Source organism: Phyllostomus discolor, chromosome 12 (genome assembly GCF_004126475.2).
Source record: "Phyllostomus discolor isolate MPI-MPIP mPhyDis1 chromosome 12, mPhyDis1.pri.v3, whole genome shotgun sequence".
Classification (NCBI taxonomy): Eukaryota; Metazoa; Chordata; class Mammalia; order Chiroptera; family Phyllostomidae; genus Phyllostomus; species Phyllostomus discolor.
The window spans coordinates 10,374,822-10,395,239 of record NC_040914.2 but is presented as its reverse complement, the minus strand read 5'-3'; the positions used below and the strand labels follow the sequence as shown (position 1 = coordinate 10,395,239).

At 38.5% G+C, this 20,418-nt stretch overlaps 1 long non-coding RNA gene across 1 annotated transcript; it reads left to right on the top strand.

Annotated features, from left to right (window-relative positions):
• Positions 1-1,749: 1,749 nt before the first annotated feature.
• LOC118497526 lies at positions 1,750-19,861 on the top strand. The gene is made up of 3 exons (XR_004900045.1): positions 1,750-1,826; positions 8,262-8,267; positions 19,848-19,861. It is a non-coding gene; the product is annotated as an uncharacterized LOC118497526 (long non-coding RNA).
• The last annotated feature ends 557 nt before the right edge of the window (positions 19,862-20,418 follow it).

Here is a 20,418-nt window from a genome sequence, read left to right as displayed (position 1 = left end):
CTGGGGTATTAATAATAATTTCCATATGCAGAAGAATTTTAAGTTTTTTTCCAAATTTCTTTCATAGCCATATAACACAAATTGCCCACTAGCACCAGAATTTCAGCAAGTCAGTATCCCTCATTTGCTGTAACTTACACATTTTGCATTGACACAAATCCTCACTAGTCCTTAGAGGACAGAAAATGACTTTAATGGTCAAGGGCAGATTATTTGATTATTCTACCATAATCAGTTTCTGCCTGTCCATTTTCCTGTTTCCTAAATCATTTCTTGGACTCTGCTCTATCATTTACTGGCTCACTGGGTCAAAAGGCAGTTCCATTTTTAGTTTTCTGAGGAAATTCCATCCTGTTTTCCACAGTGGCTGCACCAGTCTGCAATCCCAGCAACAGTGCACTAGGGATCCCTTTTCTCCACATCCTCTCCAACACTCGTTGTTTGTTGCTTTGTTTATGATGGCCATTCCCACTGGTGTAAAGTGGTATCTCATTGTGGTTTTAATTTGTATCTTTCTGATAAATAGTGATGTTGAGCATTGTTTCACAGGTCTATGGATCCTCTCTATGTCCTCCTTGGAGAAGTGTCTGTTCAGGTCTTTTGCCCATTTTTTAATTGGGTTGTTCGTCTTCTTATTGTTGAGTTCATTGTTGTGGCCACAAGTTCCAGTACTCTGTAGAATATGTGGAAGAACAGCTTCCATTTCTTGTTCATGATATTAGTAAAACATTTTTAATGTCTCCATGGAATATTGTGTGAACTCTGGGCTTTTCTTTATGGCCTTTATTATAGTATATAGTTTATTTCTATTCCTACATTCAATATATTTTGTTAAAACTGTAACTGTTTTCTTCTAGAGATTAATTTCAACATGACATTGAATCAGTAGGCTAGGAAATAAAAACTTGTTCAGACTTAAAAGTGTTTTAGACAGAAATCCTTCAGGTCTATAGTCATGAAGACTGGATTAGGCCATTTTTTATTGCCTAATGAATTATTTAACAAAAGCTAAATGCTTTTCCCCTTACTGTAAACTTCCCTTGGCTGTAGAGATGGACAATGGTGGCAAGCCTGTCTTCCTGAAAACACATAAAATTTTACATAAGTAATTAGATGCCTTCTGAAGTCAAAAAAGTTCTAGAAAAAGATGAAGAAAAGCTCATGAGAGAAAAATTGTTCCTGATGATGAGGTTATAGGATACATGGGCTGGGAACGGGTTCTGTGTGCTGCTACGACACAGATGTCTGCAGGTACAGTTATGGAATCACCTGAAAGTTATATGGGGTCAGCAAGGAGGTGCAGCTCTCTCCTTACATATTGTCACCTGAATACATACAATTATCCTTCTGCAAATGTTAAAATCTTACTCTGAAGCCCTGGTTGGCAGAGCTCAGTGGATTGAGAGTGGGCTGCAAATCAAAGTGTCACAAGTTCGATTCCCAGTCAGGGCACATGCCTGGGTTGCAGGCCATGGCTCCCACCAACCACACATTGATGTTTCTCTCTCTCTCTCTCTCTCTCTCTCTCTCTCTCTCTCTCTCTCTCTCTCCCTCTCTTCCTTCTCTAAAACTAAATAAATAAAATCTTTAAAAGAAGTGACTAATTTTATTAAAAAAATCTTACTCTGTTGACCTTCACATAAGTCACTAAGGACGGTGAGTGACTGAGATCTCTGAGTAAGCAGCATGGCTCCATGTCTTAAGTCCATTCTCAGTGACTTGCATTCTCTGTTTCTTCACAGGGCGTGTGAGAGCACCCACCCTCCTAGCCAACAACACCACAGTCACAGAGAATAAGGATGCTGTGGTCATGACCTGCTACACAAGTGTGATCTTCATCCACTGGTTGTTCAATGGAACAACACTGCAGCTCACAGACCGAATGAAGCTGTCCAAGGAGAATCAAATACTCACCATAGACCCCATCAAGAGGGAAGATGCTGGGAATTACCAGTGTGAAGTCTTTAACCCTGTTGGTTCTGCTGCAAGTGTGCCCCTTGAACTGAATGTAAAATTTGAGTGACTCTCCTTCCCCCTTTATGTGAAACTCAAAATAAAGTTCGGTGGGTTTTTTTGCATTACTATAATAGATTTGTTCTGAAGGTGAACTGTCCTTAAAATTTTTCATTGAGTCAGTAAACAGTCAAAAATCTAAGCTAACATTGTCCTTATTCTTGACTTAAAGTCACATTTCAGACCAAACCCCACCTTGGTTCGGTCTCATGTGTACCATGTCCATAGTGTAGCTGACACTGTGTCCCTCAGACGATGAACAGTGGTCACATGATAACCAATGGGATCAGTGTGTAGAGAACCAATGAAGTGTGTAGAGAATCTGAACAGTGTCTCTTCTCCATGCAAACACGTGGAGGCACCAGGACAGTGTTGTAGACAAAGGGAATAGACATAAGGACACCCATGTGAATAGCATCACTGCTCTTTGTCTTCCAAAAGATGTGGAAGACATCTTTTGATGTCTTTCAAAAGATTTCTAAATTCTCTGGAGTATGCTTGCTTATATGTCAATAAAGTTATTTGCATGAGTTCATTACATTTCTGTTCTTTTTGTTAAAAAGATATATTTGGAAACTTTGGTAATAATACCAATGTAGTCTTTGTTGACTAATGACAGTGAGTTTCTGTGATTCCTTGGTGAGAGCTATGTGACAGCTGACAGTGCTGAAACAGTAGGTGCCAATGGTATTGGCCACCTATCCTTGTCTTATCCAGATCTATCACTTCCATTTGTGATGGATGCTGCTCTTCCCACATGACTTTATGTTGGTGAGTACAAATTACTGGAAGGAATTCTGGCTACCTTGTCCACATTACAGCTCACATTTAGACACTCTCACTCCTCTGAGGATTAAATCTGATCTGGTGCAGGAGCTATTGTAGTATTGCTGTACAAGGCATGGCCTTGCCCCAAAGCCTACAAGTCTGCATGTAATTCTCTTAACAGGTCTCACAAGAACTTCATAAAGCCCCTTTTATTCTTCTAACATTGATTAGATAGAGATATAAACACAACAACTTGTCCTTTACTCTGGAGGGTACATCCAGCATACCCCAGACTATTGGAGCCAAAAAACCTCATAGATGTGGCAGATACAAATGGTCACAAACGTGGATGTTGCTATAGCTAGCTCATGCTTTACTTAAACTGCCAATCAATTACAGCTGATCTTTCCCTGGTGTCACCATTATCACTAATGATATTGTCTTAGAACACCAACATTAGCAGGCATCAGCTTCCACCCTTCAAAGACCATGTGTCTACTAAGACATTTTGAAAACCTGTGCCTTTGATCATTTTTAGTGGGAAAGCTTGTAGTTCAAACCATTAAGGATGACACTAGTAGTAAGTCTGTAGAGCTTTTATGACTTGAGTTTGATGAGAAATTGTCTTGGAGGATGAACACATTCCTTTACCATTCTGGGGAGGGTAGACTTCATGGGTTCAGAATCTGTGCAGTCACTAAGAAGAGCTGCTAATAGATTTAATACTTTGACTTCACCATCCTGAAAAGTTTATTGACTTTTCAATGAAGAGCCTTACATTCACTTTACACTGATTTTTTTTTCTGGTTTGGCTCCTAGGAGTGACCCTGGGTTGAAAAAAATAGTTTGACCCTTTTGGGAGCTTCCATTTATAATGTGTTTGCCAGAGGGCAGCACCAATGCAAAGTAACCAGGAGGGGCTGTGATGAGATTGGTGGAGTTTGGGCTTTATCTACACGACTTGTGTCAGTAAAAGTGTCTAATAATCAGAACCATTTCACGTTCACCTCTACAGTTCACAGAAGGTAAATGCATCTCTGATGTATTTCAAAGATTCAAATTAAAGAAATCTTTGTTAGTTAGCTCAAATATTAATAGCATTATATAGATACAATAAAGTCTACACTAAATAATGTTCTTTAGAATAATACTGGAAATACAGGATGGAAAGTTTGTGAGTATGTGCTCATCTGTGTGAGTTGGTGATGGAATAAAAAGCAGTTGACTCCTCATCTTTCAAGAAAGAAGACCTTATATTATATAATGCATAATAGTGAGAAAGTTAATAAGTAGCCTCAAAGAACATAATGTGGAGAAGACTCTGGTTGTATCCAGGGAGCTCTCAAGGTTTGGGGAAGATGCTTTCTGTGTGGCCTAGAAAACCCAGAACCTTCCTCTGTTCACTTTGAACAGAACACACCAACATACAGGGATTAACATGGCAATGTCCAGCATTGTCACAAATACAAGAAAAAACATTTAACTGAAGAAGTTAGGAACTGGCTTTGCTCACAGTGTGTTAATATTAAACACAAAACAATGATTTAATAATTCAAATTAAGTGGGAGTCAAAATCTACTTAAGATTGTAGGTGCTCACATCAAAAAGTATATGCCCTCTCTGAGCCTTACACACTGATTAAAATTTGAGAAAAATCAGACTTCTTCGATCTTGGACTGAATGGCATAGATGGACACTGATGTGTTATTTGTTTTTTGTTTGTTAGTTTTTGATATCAGGATCATGTAATTATTATAGCTACAATTATTCTCATTAGAGACATAAAATATTTCAATCATATATCAACATATCAATTTTGTGTATGTCATTGACAACTCCTTTAGATGTGTTATTAATACTTGTGACAAAAGCAGCACTGTTTTATTCATGAAAATTGTTGGTAATTAAAACACTAGGAATTGTGTCAGCTTTTGTTACCTGTCTTAATTTATGCAAGCCAATTAAGAAGAATAATTTTTATAAATCAATTCTAATTATTTCCAGAAGAGAATTGCTTATTTACATATTAAATAAAATTATATATGTAACATAATTTTTATTTTTTACTTATATATTGGAAGCAGACGGGAGATGGAACTTCCAGAATAATCTCCATACAGGACTGGAGATCTGCCTCACAAAGAACTTGTCACTACTCCCTGGGAAATATGCACACTGAATTGCCCGCTGGCCACATCTCCTCTATAGTCCCTGTGCCCTTGAGTGTTAGGAGGGGCATAATTCACATCTCAAAACCACTTTCCTTTTTCACAACTCTTACATTAAATCTGTTTTCAAAGCTTCCAAAAACTTCTGTGTCAGCTTCTTATTTATATTGTATGTTTTCTAAGAAGTTCAAAAGAGTATGAGTTAAGCTAATCTGGGGCATTTAACCTAGATGCCATCAGGGCACCTCTAATGAAACACCTGCACCACCAAAGATTTTAATTCTCCTATCGTTTAACCTAACTTTCCAAGAGTCTTTTTCTTCTCAGCCAAAGACAATTTTATCCTTTTTATGTTCTGTTCAGAAATCTGACCCTCATCCTTGATGTCTCTATTGGCCTTACAGTAATCTCTAAACCATCAGCACACGTGCAGTCAGTCTAAGAAGTGTAGATAGAAACAAATTGCTCCAGGCCAAGCCACCTTCACTCCTTTGTGGTGTTATTGTTACATTTTCCTAACTGGCCTTTCTGCAGCCTTGTTGACCCCACTGATATCAATCTCCCAGAAAGCACCTACTGAATCCTTGGAAATGAATACTTTTAAAACAGAGGAAAAGGGGGAAGGGGCAAGTCAAGGAACAGGTATAAAGGACCCATGGGCAAAAACAATGGGAGAGAGGATGGAATGTGAGAGATGGGAGGTGGGTCGAGCAGGGAAGAGTAATGGAGGGGAAATGTGACAACTTTAACTGAAAAACAATAAAAAATTAAAAAAAATAGAAAAACCCTACTCACTTAGCATAATGCTTTCCAGATCTATCCATGCTATGACAAAGAGTAGGAGTTCCTTCTTTCTTTCTGCTGCATAGTATTTCATGGTATAAATATACCAGTTTTTTTTGATCCACTCATTGACTGCTGGGCACTTAGGTTGCTTCCAGCACTTGACTATTGTAAATTGTGCTGCTATGAACATTGGTGTGCATAGGTTCTTTTCTATTGGTGTTTCAGGATCCTTGGGGCATAATTCCAGCAGTGGAATTGCTGGTTCAAAAGGAAGTTCCATTTTTAGTTTTCTGAAGAAATTCCATACTGTTTTCCAAAAAGCCAGGCTAGGTCATTAAAGACAAATACCATATGATTTCACCTATAAGTGGAACCTAACCAACAAAACAAACAAGCAAGCAAAACATAACCAGAGACATTGAAATAAAGAAAACAGACAGTAACCAGAGGGGATGGGGGGGATAATGGGGAGAGAAAGGGAAAGTGTCATCAAGGAACATATATAAAGGACACATGGAAGCCAAAGAGAGGTAGGATGGAGGGTGGGAGGTGGGGATGGGTGGGGTTGGGGGAAGTGATGGGGGAAAATGGAGACAACTGTACTTGAACATACATAAAAAAAAAAAACCCTATTCAGTTCATTGCTTTTCTTCTCAAAATCCTCATGTTACTCTTATCTCAATTACATAAAAATCCAAAGTTGTCACTAATGTATATAAAGTCCCACAATAGTTCTGTTCAAAGTTCTGGTCTGCACAGAAGAGGGAGTTTTTACCAGATAGTCATGGAACTCTGGGCTCTTGTTCAGAAAGTCTGGCAATGAAGGATGTGTCAGCTGAAAAAATTAAACAGGTCACTTAGTCATGTGGTTGTCCTACTTTCTGTCCCAGGCTCTTTAGCTTCATGCAAATCACCCTTTGAGAGCACTTGCCTAAAAAAAATTGAGTTCCTGGCTATACTTCTCATGTCACTCTTCTCATTTCATTTATTCTGGCCACAATGGCTTTCTGACCTTTGAATATGGCAGTGAACCTGCTGTCCCAAGTCCACTGCACAGGCTGTTCATTCTCCCTTAAACATTCTTTCTTTAGACATTTCCATGTTCCCTTCCACTCTCCTCTAGGTCTCACTCAGATGTCATAGTATCATGGAGGTTTCCCTGACCATCTTACATTACTAGGTAAACCTAAACCCGTCTGCTCTCTCTCCACTTCACCCCACTTGACTATCCTGTAGAGGACTAATTGCCATTTGAAGTACTGCTTGTTTACTTCTTCACTACCTTTCTGTCATTACTACGATATCAGCTCCACAAGGCCAGTGGCTCTCTGGATCACCTTTGTGTTTCTACAACCACTAGAAGCCTGTGCAGAATGTCTGCTTATTTTTTAAAAAGGCAATTCACTCAGCTGTTAATAATTGCATGCTAGAAGTAAGTACATTCCCTTCAGTCTCACTCTCTGTAAAATGTGAGTAATTCCAGGCTTGTCAATGTGTAAGAATCATGGCCAATAATGGACCTCATTTCTGATATCTATGGTTAAGTAGCAAGAGACACCACACTTAAAATTGCTGCATGTCTGACATGATAAAGGCCATGAAAACAAAACAAAAAAAAAATCATGAGGCTGTTGAGGTGAAAAGTCCTTAAAAGACTTTCACTGAGTCAATAAATACTCAAAATTCTTAGCTGACAGTGTCATTATTGGTGATTTAAAGTCATTCCACACCTTATTCCACTTCTGGTTGGTATCAGTTAGATCTTCAGAGTGGACGTGACACCGTGTTCCTCCGAGGATGAGCAGTGGCCTTGAGATGACTCATAGGAGCACATGATAAGCTCTCAGGAATCTGAACCTTGACCCTCTCACAGGAGGATGTGTAGAGGGCACCTGGACACAGTTTTAAACAATGGGAATGGACTAAAGGACACCCGTGTGGGTAGCAACACTGATCTTTGTTTCAGTATTTGATTTTCCCACCAAATATTCTAGTCTTTTTGAGTGTTTTTCTTTTCACAGCAACAGACTTGTTTGCATGAGTTCACCATGATGCTTGTCCTTTTGGTTAATAGGATATCATTGTAAACTTTGTTAATACAACCAAGGTTTCTGTTCAAATGTCTTAGTTAAAATGGATGCCCACAGATTTAGAAATGACCTCACCCATTATGGAGTTAAGATTTACCTGATTGGTATTTTGGTATCTCTTAGAGAAGAGGTAATTCCCCAAAGCTAGAGGGACTACAGGAAAGGTGTGATGGTGTAATAGGGTGCAGCCAAGAGGGGAGCCTCGAATAGGGATCTGTAATAAGATCCAGAAGAGCCAGGAGATAATTGGCTCCACACCACAGGGCCACACCTGCCCAGAATCTGGCAGCTGTAGCCAATTGTGAGAGGAGCCAGAAATGGGGCTTCAGAGGAAGATTGGCGCTGGGATTTAAACCGAGACGGGGCAGCCATTTGAGAGGGGGAGAACCATGTGCTGCCCTGCAAGAGAGAACCACACAGCTTTAGCAGAGTGAAGACTCTCGTGGCCCTGAGGGAGAGAACCACGTGGCTCTGGCAGAGTGGGAACTCCCGTGGTCTGGGGAGAGAGGACCACGTGCCTTTGCCAGAGTAGGGACCCCCGCAGCTTTAGGAGATACGGTACTCTGGACTGGGCAAAGGGGGAAGGAAGGAAGGCCTGTGTCTGTTTGTGGGTGCTTTAAGGGACTTTAGGATTTTTGGTGAAGACATTAGGTCCCTACTTTAAGTTTGTATAGCATTAAATAAATGTTTCCTTTCCTTTTCACAAATCTCTGGCATTGAGAGACGTCTTTCCTCTGGCAGCAGACATAACAGACCTGGGGGCTTCTTTCAGTAATAGTATATCATCCCAGGCCCCCCTTGTTTGTTCTGTAACAATGGTACATCTTGCTAACCTCAAGAGACTGTTAAATTTCCACCTGATTTTGCATGAAAATAAACCTTAATAGAGCAAAGTAGATGATGAATATCACTTTCTGTGCAGTTAAGCAGCAAATCAGGGCAAATTGTGTGTCACTAGCCATGTTGTAGGATCAAAAATACTCTTTCTTGGAGATGACATTTGATCAAAGGGAAAGTCACTATAGAAAGCAATGTAATGTTTCTCTATGAAAAGCTCTAGAAGCACAGCTTTCTGGAAGATCAGAACTTGGCTGTGTTCATGGACTCTCACATATTTTACAGATGATTATAAATGGCCGGCAATTTGCAACTCTTCATGAATTGCAGGAATTGATGGAAATGCAAACTAGGTGTCAGCTGAAGAAGATTTAGTTGTATTTTACTCCAGCATTTGAAAAGCAGTTTTATTAAGACCCAGAGACATTAATGTTCCATCATACTCAATACCCATTAGACATGTTCTTTCTGACTACAGGCCTCTCGCTTCCTTTTTGTAGAGCATTTGATTTAAAAATATAATTGTAATTTGTAATTTCAGACTCTTTCTCTGCCCTTTAAAAATACGCATATGTACCCCCATAAGTTTCTCACCAGTGTACTGACTCAGAAAATATCTGTCTAGAAGGTTTAGGCTCATTCCTTTGAAATTTATTCTCTTGGATTCCCTGTGTCCCAGTCTAGAGAAAATGGTAGAAGCCTAACTTGGATGAGGACATTCATAATCAAGATGTAAAGTGACATTGTGTCAGGACTTCATGAGAAGCTTTACTTTTCTTTTGTGTAAAGACAATTAACAAACACAGATGTCTATGCTTCCTCCTCTTCTTAAATTCTTTCCAGCCTTCTGTTTCAGAAATTTTGAGTTCACTCTCGCTGCCATATTGCATGGTCTTGAATAAAGCATTTCTCACATTTTCAAACTTGTCCTACAGCTGTTTTACTTTAGCAACACCTTCCTGCAATTGGCTAATGCTGTCATCTTGCTCACAGAGCCAATCCTTACTATATTTTCAAACCTCCCAAGTTCTTTTTTTTTATCTTGCTATAATCCTCCAAATAAACATTTTCCCATTTTCCTCCTTGTCTTCTGACTTGCCAGCCACAGCAGGAGATGACCTGACTGCACAAATCTTTCTGGAACCATAGGTTTCCTAGAAAAGGTCTTTGTGCGAGAATCTGAGAAGATATGCAGGCTTGAAAAGGATTACCTCCATAGTGGACCAGCCATCAAGATTGATCTCATTTTACATTCATGTTCACTTCACCTTTAAAGAACAAAATCACAGAATAAACAATATTCTGTCATGAAACTCAGCAACTCTAGTAAACATTCATGTCTGGGTCACATCAGCTATGCACAGGTCTGCAGTGGATGACCCTGTTTTGAACCCTCTCTCTCACTTGCAGTTTAGGTCAGACATTAGTGTCCTCACTCTTTTTTGTTGTTTTCACAAACTCACATGCCTGTTCTTAGATAGTTCACAATCAGAACCTGGGATATTGGAAATAAGTCCACTTTTTTTTCAGTGTTTCTATCCTGTTTCTCATGGTCTATAGGGTATTTGGCTGAACTCCTTGGAGATGCAGCCAGAGGTGGATTGTGGATAAGCAGAGGTGGGTAAAATTCTGTGCTGTAGATGGATGGGGTCTGCTCAGAGTCAGGATTAGGAATTGTAAAGCTTGAAGGGCTTAGGGGATGTAGGCATCATATAGCTTCTAGGGGATCAATGGTTGCTGTAAAAAAGAGCTGTTTTAGGGATGAAGGTGTGGCTGAAAAATATGAATGAGGCACTCAGTACCTGTTGATGGAGGAGCAACTAGAGATGATGCAGTGAAGTGGGGGTGCCATTCTCACAGAGTTGGATGAGTGTGAGGGGTGAGAAACAGAGTTTGGGAAAACAATAAAGATTTTATGGTCCTGCCCCTATCTCAAATATTAATTGACCATAGAAACATGGGTTTATTTCTGGGTTCTCTATTGTCTTCCACTGATCTGTGTGTGTGTTCTTCTGCCAGTACCAGACCATTTTGATTACAGTGACCTTGCAATATAGTTTGATATCATGTGTTGTAATCCTCCTACATTGTTCTTCTTTCTCAAAATTGTGGAGGCTATTCAGGGTTGTTTATAGTTCCATATAAATTTTTGAAATATTTGTTCTATACCTGTGAAATATGTCATTGGTACTTTAATAAGGATTGGATTGAATCTATAAATTTCTTTGGGCATTATGGACATTTTCATGATGTTCATTCTTTCAGTTCATGAACATTGTATAAGCTTACATTTATTTGTGTGTTTCTTAATTTCTTTCTTCAGTGCTGTATAGTTTTCTAAGTACAGGTCTTTTAGATCTTTGGTTTGGTTTATTCCTAGGTACTTAATTTTATTGTTACTATAGCAAATGGGATATTTTTCCTGATTATTGTCTCTGATATTTCACTGTTGGTGTACAAAAGTGCCTTCAATTTTCTATTATTGTTGTACAATTTTTCTATGTATTGTTGCTATAGTAAATGGGATTTTTTTCCTGATTATTGTCTCTGATATTTCACTGTTTGTGTACAAAAGTGCCTTCAATTTTTCTATAATTGTTGTACAAGAACAGTTGTCTCCATTTTCCCACCAATACTTACCCCCAGCCCACCCACCTCCATCTCACACCTCAATACTACTGCCCTTTGCTTTTGTCCTTGGAACCTTTATACATGTTCCTTGATGACCCTTCATCTTGTGAATATTGACTTGGTATCCCACAGTTTTGCCAAATTTACTTATTAGGTTAAGTGGGTTTTTTGGTGGAGTCTATAGGGTTTTCTATGTACACTATCATGACAACTTCAAGCAATGACAGGACTACTTCTGATTTTCCAATTCAGGTGTCTTCAATTTTTTTTTTGTCTGATTGCTGTTGCTAGAACTTCCAATACTATTTTGAAGTGAAGTGGTGAGAGAAGACACCCTTGCCTTGTTCCTGATCTTAGTGGGAAATCTTTAAAGCTATCCTCTTCAAGAAATGGTGTTAAGAGGTCTGGACAGCTACATGCAAAAATATGAAACTCAACCACAAACTTACACCATACAAAAATAAACTCAAGATGGACAAAAGACTTAAATATAAGTCACAACACCATAAAAGTCCTAAAGGAGAACAAAGGCAGGGAAATTTCATTTACTCCACACAGCAATATTTTAACTGGTATATCTCCTAGAGCAGTGGACATAGAGAAAAGAATAAACAAAAGGGAATTTATCAAAATAAAAAGCTTCTAAATAGCTAAAGAAAACATCAGCAAAATTAAAAGGGAACCACCTGAATGGAAAAATATGTTTGCCAATGATACCTCAGACAAGGCCTTGATCTTCAACATATATAAAGAACTCACACGACTCCACACTGGGAAGACAGTCCAATTAAAAAAAAAAACAGACAAAGGACCTGAACAGACACTTCTCCAAGGAGAACATACAGAAGACCCTAAGACATATAGAAAGATGGTCAGCATCACTAGCCATCAAAGAGATACAAATTACAACCTCAATTTGCTACCACTTGATACTGGTCGGAATGGTCATCCTGAACAAATTAACAAAAATCAAGTGCTGGCAGGGTTGTGGAGAAGAGAGAACCCAAATGAGCTGTTGGTGGGAATGCAGACTGGTATAGCCACTATGGAAAACAGTATGGACTTCCTCAGAAAACTAAAAATTGAACTGCTTTTGCCCCAGCATTGGTAATCCTGAATTATAATTACCATTATAATGGTAATTTCTCTATGTCCCTTGCCATTGTAATGGTAATTATAATCCAAGATTATGTCCTAAGAATCTTGAAACACCAATTCCAAAAACCTATGTACCGCAATGTTCATAGCAGAGCAATTTACAATAGCCAAGTGCCCTTCAGTAATAGAATGGATCAAAAAACTATGGTACATTTACACAATGGAATACTACACCTCAAAGAGCAAGGAGGAGCTCCTATCCTTCATGGCAGCATGGATGCAACTGGAGAGCATTATGCTAAGTGAAATAAGCCAGGTAGTGGAATACAAATACCATATGACCTCACCTATAAGTGGAACCTAATGAACAAAATAAACAAGTAAGCAAAATATAACCAGAGACATTGAAATAAAGAACAAACTGGCAGTAACCAGAAAGGAGGGTGGAGAGGGATAATGGGAGAAAATAGGGGAAGGACCATCAAGGAACACATATAAAGGACACATGGCCAAAGCCAAAAGGTATAGGTTCCAGTGTGGAAGACACAGGTGGGTAGGGTGGGGGGTGTGGTGGGAGAAAATGGAGACAAATGTACTTGACCAACAGCTAAATAAATAAATAAGTATATATAAGTAGATAAATAAATACATCCAGAATATGCCAACTTACATATTGAGAAAGGAAACAAGTAATTGCCTGCAAACTCTGCGGGTTGGGTAGAAAGCAGAGGAAGGGATTACAACAGCATGGGAGAAACTTTTGGGTGAAATGGATACACATGGTGTATGTATACATGGCAACACTCATCATGTTGGAAAATTTACATATGTGTGGTTTATTGTCTGTAACATATACATTAGTCAAACTGCAACCCATGCTTAATGTTGAATTGCTTGTGTGGTCAGGTTGGAAACCTAGTGTTTTCTTAATAATGCTGTTTCCTAGTGGGTAGGCATGGGATGGGTATCCAGAGGAATGCAATAATGAGAACACTGGCCATTTTTACCACTGACTGTGTACTGGGTACCTCAGGCATATTAGCTCACTGAATCACCAAAATTAGTCAGCAAAATTCATTTCACTCAAACTTCCTACCTCCTGGCCTTTACACATGCTGTGTTTCCTGCTTAGACTTCTCATTCCTGGCCCCTCATAAGCTCTATGTTTGCCTGGGCTCATTGTCTATCAGATGTTTCTCCTTCAGATAATTTTAACTGGTCTTCATCTAAGTCAGAGTTCCATTTATGTGAGGTCATAATGTTCTATACTTTACCTTTTAACCATAATCATATTTGTAAATTTTTACTAGTTTATCAAAAAAATACTGTCCATCTACTCACTATCTCCCTGACACACTTCTAATCACTAGAAATACAACAGACAAAATCTTAGTCCTCATAGACCTCACACACAAGTGGGAGAGTCACAATAATCCAAAAAACAGTAACAATAATAATGTGTGATAGTATGTTAGAATGATAAAAGGCATACTTGGGGTGATTTTCTTTGTTCAGTTGAAATGTGTTGGCTCAGTACTGAGGATGTGAAGTTACTGGAGCAGAGAGATCAGAGGATGAGAGTAGATGAAGTCAGAAATAAAGAAGTCATCAGCCAGAATTTTGGCTTTACTCTGAGTGAACTGGGGAGCCACTGGAGGGTTGAAAGAAAAAAAAAAGATGGGACTAATCTGTGTTTATTGAAGGAAAACAATGTTTTACCACACTGAAATTTTAGTTTTAGAATATTCATTTTAAGCTGTTTAATAAGAAACAAAACTCAGAAAAACTGTTGACGCTCTCCACATTCCTATCAAGAGATTCAGATAGAAAATGTTCTTCAGGAGAGAAATTGAGAAGTTCACTAAGATTAATTTTATTACATATGGCAAATAAAAGGGGCTTCAGAAAGTCACCTGTTGGCTAGATACCCACAGATTCCCACTGATTCTGAGCTGCCCAGGAAAATTCTCTTGTCAAGTAGGATCTGCTCTTCTCAAGTACCTATAAAGCACTCATTCTGACTTCTGAAACAAAAGGTGCCAATTTCCTTTTATCTTTCCTCACATGTTTTGTAGTGAAACTATAAAAACTCCTAACAGTCATTGTAACTTTTATGCTTATGTGAATTCTCCATGATCATGTATTAAAAACTTTATTTCCTTCTGCTAATCTGTTAATTTGATGATTAGCCCAGCCAAAAAAATTTAGAAGGTGGGAGGAAGAGTATTATTATTTTTGGCCTCTACATCAGGCAGGATTTGTGAGGCTGCTGGGTTGCAAGCAGGGCGTTTGGTAGGAAAACAAGTGTATCATCCAGGTGACAGGTGAGGATGGTTGGAGAAGTGTGAACAAAAAGTGCCAGTTTTGAGATTTATCTGAGCACTGAGTCAAAGATTTTTCTAAGGAATTTAATGTGCAGCATAAGAAATAGTGAGGAGTGTTAAAAATTCAAAGATATTCAGAAAAAATCTGCAGGAGCACACAGAAGTCAGTAATTTGGCTGGAATTAAAAGTCCTAAGGCATCCTGAAATAACTTTTAAATATTACTTCTCAAGTAAATATTTGGACATCAGCCATCATTTCCAATTTGTCTCTTTCATCCACTATATCCCCAGTGCCTCAAACAATGCCTGGTACATTTAAAGCATGAGTTCATCCCATATTTATACAATCCACAAATGAATGAATAACGAACAATCAAAATGTCTCCTGGACACCCATACACAATATTTCTTATTGACTAAGAAAATACAGCAATACTACAAAGTCACCATGACTGCAGGGGCCCTTATAAACTCATTTGTTGGTGGGAGTCACAGCAGGACCTTTCCTGAGCATTTGTGCTGTCCATAGTTTTAGAACTAAATTAAGTAGAACATAAAAGTACTTGAAAGATATTGAAACTTAGCGGGCACCCCTCTGGGACACTTCCTGGTCCCAACTCCTCAACAGTAGAAATGGGACTGGAGTCTTTCAGGCAGCAACAAGCTCAGCAACTATTAATTGAAATTAGAGACATGTAAAAACACAATAGAAATGACCAAGCAGTAATTAATTATAGGCAGTTTTACTTCCTCCTTTCCAACTTGAATGTCTTTTTTTTTGTTTTTACGTATATTTTATTGATTATGCTATTACAGTTGTCCCATGCTTTCCTCCCCTTTATTCCACTCCACCATTCACAACTGCCCCCACACCAGAATACCCACCCTAAGTTCATGTCCATGGGTTGTGTATACAATTGCTTTGGCTTCTCCATTTCTTATGCTATTCTTATCCTCCCACTGACTCTTTTGTACCTACAGTTTATGCTACTTATTCCCTGTACCTTTCCCCCATTCTCCCCACTCCCCCTCACTGCTCATAATGCTCCATAGAAACTCCATTTCTGTGATTCTATTCCTGTTCTAGTTCTTTGCTTAGTTTTTTTTTTTTTTTTAGGTTCAGTTGTTGATAGTTGTGAGTTTGTTGTCCTTTTACTGTTCATACTTTTTATCTTCTTTTTCTTAGATAACTCCCTTTAACATATCCTATAATAAGGACTCAGTGATGATGGACTCCTTCAACTTGACCTTATCTGGGAAGCACTTTATCTGTCCTTCCATTCTAAATGAAAGCTTTGCCAGAGATAGGAATCTTGGATATAGGCCCTTGCCTTTCATGACTTTCAATACTTCTTCCTAGCCCTTTTTTGCCTGTAACCTTTTTTTTTTTTTTTTTTTTTGAGAAATCAGCTGCTAGTCTTATGGGAATTCCTTTGTAGGTAACTGTCTCCGTTTCCCTTGCTGCGTTTGAGTCTCTCCTTATCTCTGATCTTGGGTAAGGTAATTATGATGTGCATTGGTGTGTGCTTTCTTGGGCCCAACTTTGGGGCACTGAGCTTCCTGGACTTCCCAGAAGTTCATTCCTTTGCCAAATTGGGGAAGTTCTCCTTCATTATTTTTTCACATAAGTTTCAATTTCTTGCTCTTCCTCTTCTCCTTCTGGCACCCCTATCATCTGAATGTTGGAATGTTTAAAGTTGTCCTGGATATTCCTAAACCTCCCCTCATTTTTTTTTTGGATTCTTGTTTCTTCAACCTGTTCTGTTTGAGTGTTTATTTCTTCCTTCTACTCCATATCATTTATTTGAGTCCTGGTTTCCTTCCCTTCACTGTTGGCTTCCTGTAAGTTTTCCTGTATTTCAATGTACATAGTCTTCACTTTCTCCTGCATTTTGTGATCATACTCAACCATTTCTGTGAGGATCCTGATTAACAATGTTTTGAACTCTGCATCTGATATGTTGGCTCTCTCTTCATCACTTAGTTCTATTTTTGGAGCTTTTATCAATTATTTCACTTGGGCCATATTTACTTGTCTCAGTGCACCAGTCTGAATGATTGTTTTTTAACTCCCTGTTTGTCAGACTTCCATGCAATTCAATTTTCTGATACTTCTGAAAAATTTTGTTTTTAAATTTTTTGTTGTCCTTCATATGGTTGTGTGAGGAGGCAAATTTATCTACTTATGCCTCCATCTTTTAATTCTTTTTCTTGTTTGATTGCTATAGCTAGAACTTCCAGTGCTTTATTGAATAGAAGTGATGGAAGTGGACACCCTTATCTTGTTCCTGATCTTAGGAGGGAAGATTTTACTTTTTGCACATTAATTATGATGTTGGCTATAGGTTTCTTATAAGTGGTCTTCATTATGTTGAGGTGTGCTTTCTCTACCCCCACTTTACTTTGTGTTTTTTTTTTATTTATTGTAAATGGGTGTTGTACTCTAACAAATGCTTTCTCATCCTCTGTTGATATGATCATGTGGTTGTTGATTTCCTTCTGTTTAGATTATATATTATGTTTACTGATTTGCAAATAGTGTACCATCTTTGCATCCCTGAGCTGAATCCCAATTGACCATGGTATATGATCTTTTATTATATTGCTGCTTGCAGTTTGCCAATATTTTTATATAGGATTTTAGCAACTATGTTCACAAGCAATATTGGCCAGTGTTTTTCTTTCTTTGTGTTTCAATATCTTGTTTGGGGATTAGGATGATGCTGGCCTCATAAAAAGACTTTGGGAGTCCTCCCTTATCTTGTAATTTTTGGAATAGTTCAAGAAAAGTAGGGGTTAGCTCTTCCTTTTTTTTTTTTTGTATAATTCTCCTGTGAATCTGTTTAATGTAGGACTTTTGTGTGGGAGGAATTTTTTGATTACTATTTCAACTTCACAAGCTGTTCAGGCCTTCTGCTGCTTCTTGATTCCATTTTGGAAGACTGTATGTTTCTAGAAATTTGTGTATTTCACCCATGTGTTAAAATTTCTTGGGATATTGTTGTTCATACTAGTTTCTTGCAACCCTCAGATCTCTCTGGAGTTGATTGTAATTTCTCTTCTTTCAGTTCTGGTTTTATTTATTTGGGTCCTCTCTAGTATTTTCCTGATGAGTCTCATTATAGGCTGGTTGATCTTGTTTATCTTCTCAAAGAGCAAGCTCCTGGATTTATTGACCCTTTGAATTGATCTCTTAGACTCTGTGTCATTTAATTCTCCTCTAATATTGGTTATTTCCTTCCTTCTGGTTGCTCCAGGCTTTGCTTGCTATTGTTCCTCCAGATTTTATAGATGAAGGATTAGGTTGTTTATTTGAAATGTTTCTATCTTTTTTAGGTAGCCCTGTATCACTATGAACTTCCCTCTCAGGACTTTCTTTGCATGTCCCATTAGTATTGGACTGTTTTGTGTTCATTTTCACTTGTTTCCATAAACTATTTAATGTCTTTCTTGTCTCATTACTCACACATTTATTGTTTATTAGTGTGCTATTCAATCTCCATGAATTTGAGTGTCTTTGATATTTTTCCTTGAGGTTGGTTTCTAGTTTCAGGCCCTTGTGTCCTGAGAAAATGCTCGATACAATTTCAATTTTATTGAATTTATTGAGGCTTCTTTTGTGTCATACCACATGGTCTATCTCTGAAAATTTTCAGTGTGCATTCTGCTTCTTTGGGATGCAAGGTTCTGCATTTGTCTTTTAAGTCCATTTGATATACTGCATCATTCAGTGTCACAATATCCTTGTTGATTCTTTGTTTGGAAGGTCAATCCATTGTGGACAGTGGGTAGTTACAGATTCCCTAGTATAAGTATGTTGCTGTCTATATCTTTCTTTCTTAGAGTCCTCCAAGATTTTTGTAATATATTTGTGTGCTCCTATGTTGGGTGCATATATGTTTACATGTTTATGCAAAGTTATTGGCATTGATCCAGCTCTCCTCCAAAGCTCCTATGACAGCCCCCATACCTGGCACAGGGCCCAGGGACCCCAGCAACCATGGCCACAGTCACAGGGCCTGAGGACCTTCCTGATGACCTGCAAGATCTTCTTACTGTCTGTTTTTAAATGTCCTCTGTCATCTTTGGATTTCAAACTCTATATATGCTGGGATTCCATTGGCTGTTCACTGTGTTCTTCAGAAGATGGGCTCGGTGTGCCAGCTGATTGCCTGAGATAATGGGTTAGGCTCCCACCTACCTCACCACCATATTCCTCCCCCATGAAATTTTATACAAATAATAGCACCTAGTGCATTCTCTTTTTAATCTAATCTTTTTAATTTAGCATAATTTCACTATGAGGTAAAATTTACATAATAAATTTCATTATTTTAAAGTGAACAATTTAGTGGCATTTACTGTAGTCACCATATTGAGTATCCATCACGTCTATCTAGTAGTAAAATATTTTAATCACTCATTAAAAACTCTGTACCCTTTGAGAGATTGCTCCCCATTACCCCATACCATTATTTTTGAAAGTATCAACTGTAATTTTGTTTTCATCCCCTCTTTATTTTCTTTCTCATGACCCCTGCGATCTTGTACATTTTGTTTTCACAATTACCTCAAAGTCAGGAAACTAATTTGAGTCTTCATAACATTAATCTTTCTCCAAACCCTGTCTTGTTGTTGTGTTCATCCTAATATAGGAGAATGGCACCCCTACTTCACTATAGGAGCACTTGTGTCTCCCTCAACAGGTAGGTCAGACCCTCCCTCATATCATCCAGCTTCATTCTGAGCCTCCAAAATAAAACCTCCTATATGGCACCTCTATGTACCCTTGAAACCATATAACATCTAACACCCACCCAACTCCCAGCTTTACAATTTCTCATCTGACTCTGAGCAGACCTCATTTCTCCATGACTTTGTTCCCTATTCTCCCCTGCTTATGCACAATTCACCTGTGGACAAATACCCCTGAAGTCTCAGACAAATTCACCAGAGGTCACAGGGAAAACAAAGGAAATGGAACCAGAGAAGGAATTAATTTCCCATTGCACAGGTTCTGGGTGCAGGCTCTATAAAGTCAGTCACATGGAAATTGTAAAAACAACAAAGAAAAGAAAGAATGAAGACGGTGATGTCTGCCCTGAGCTGCATGTCAAAGAGGGCTTGAAAGAGGATCATCCAATGTAGGCCTGTGGGTGGCTGATGTAACAGAGACCTGCATGTTCACCAGAGTCACTGAGTTTTATGCCAGGAATCTTTTATGATCTCTGTGATCTTGTTTCTTGAAGGTGCAAAGAAAACGTATGTGGAATGAGTACACTGTTGATGGTTAGTGTGATGTGGAAATGTGCCCTTTCATACTGGTATGTCTTCATGGATTCTGAGCAAAGGTTGATTTCAGGCATTTTGGGCCACAAGGGGATCTGGGAAGTCAGGCTATCTCCTGCTGTGAACATCAAGCCAGAAGAGAGGCAAGTCTATTCGAAACCTTTTTAAAAACAATTAGGGAGATAAGGAAAAATTTCAAACATTAAAAATCATTAAGAATAGATGCTTTGAGTAAGACAACATGATTAGCTAGTTACAGGGTGGTTGTGTTAAAGTAAATCATACACTGAATACATTTGAAAATACAAGTAAGACTTTATGAAAGACCATGCAATTGGGCAATGAAACAGAACACAACACCCCTGATTCAAAGGCTGGGAGATTTTAGAAGAGAAGGAATCATGGGAATCTTT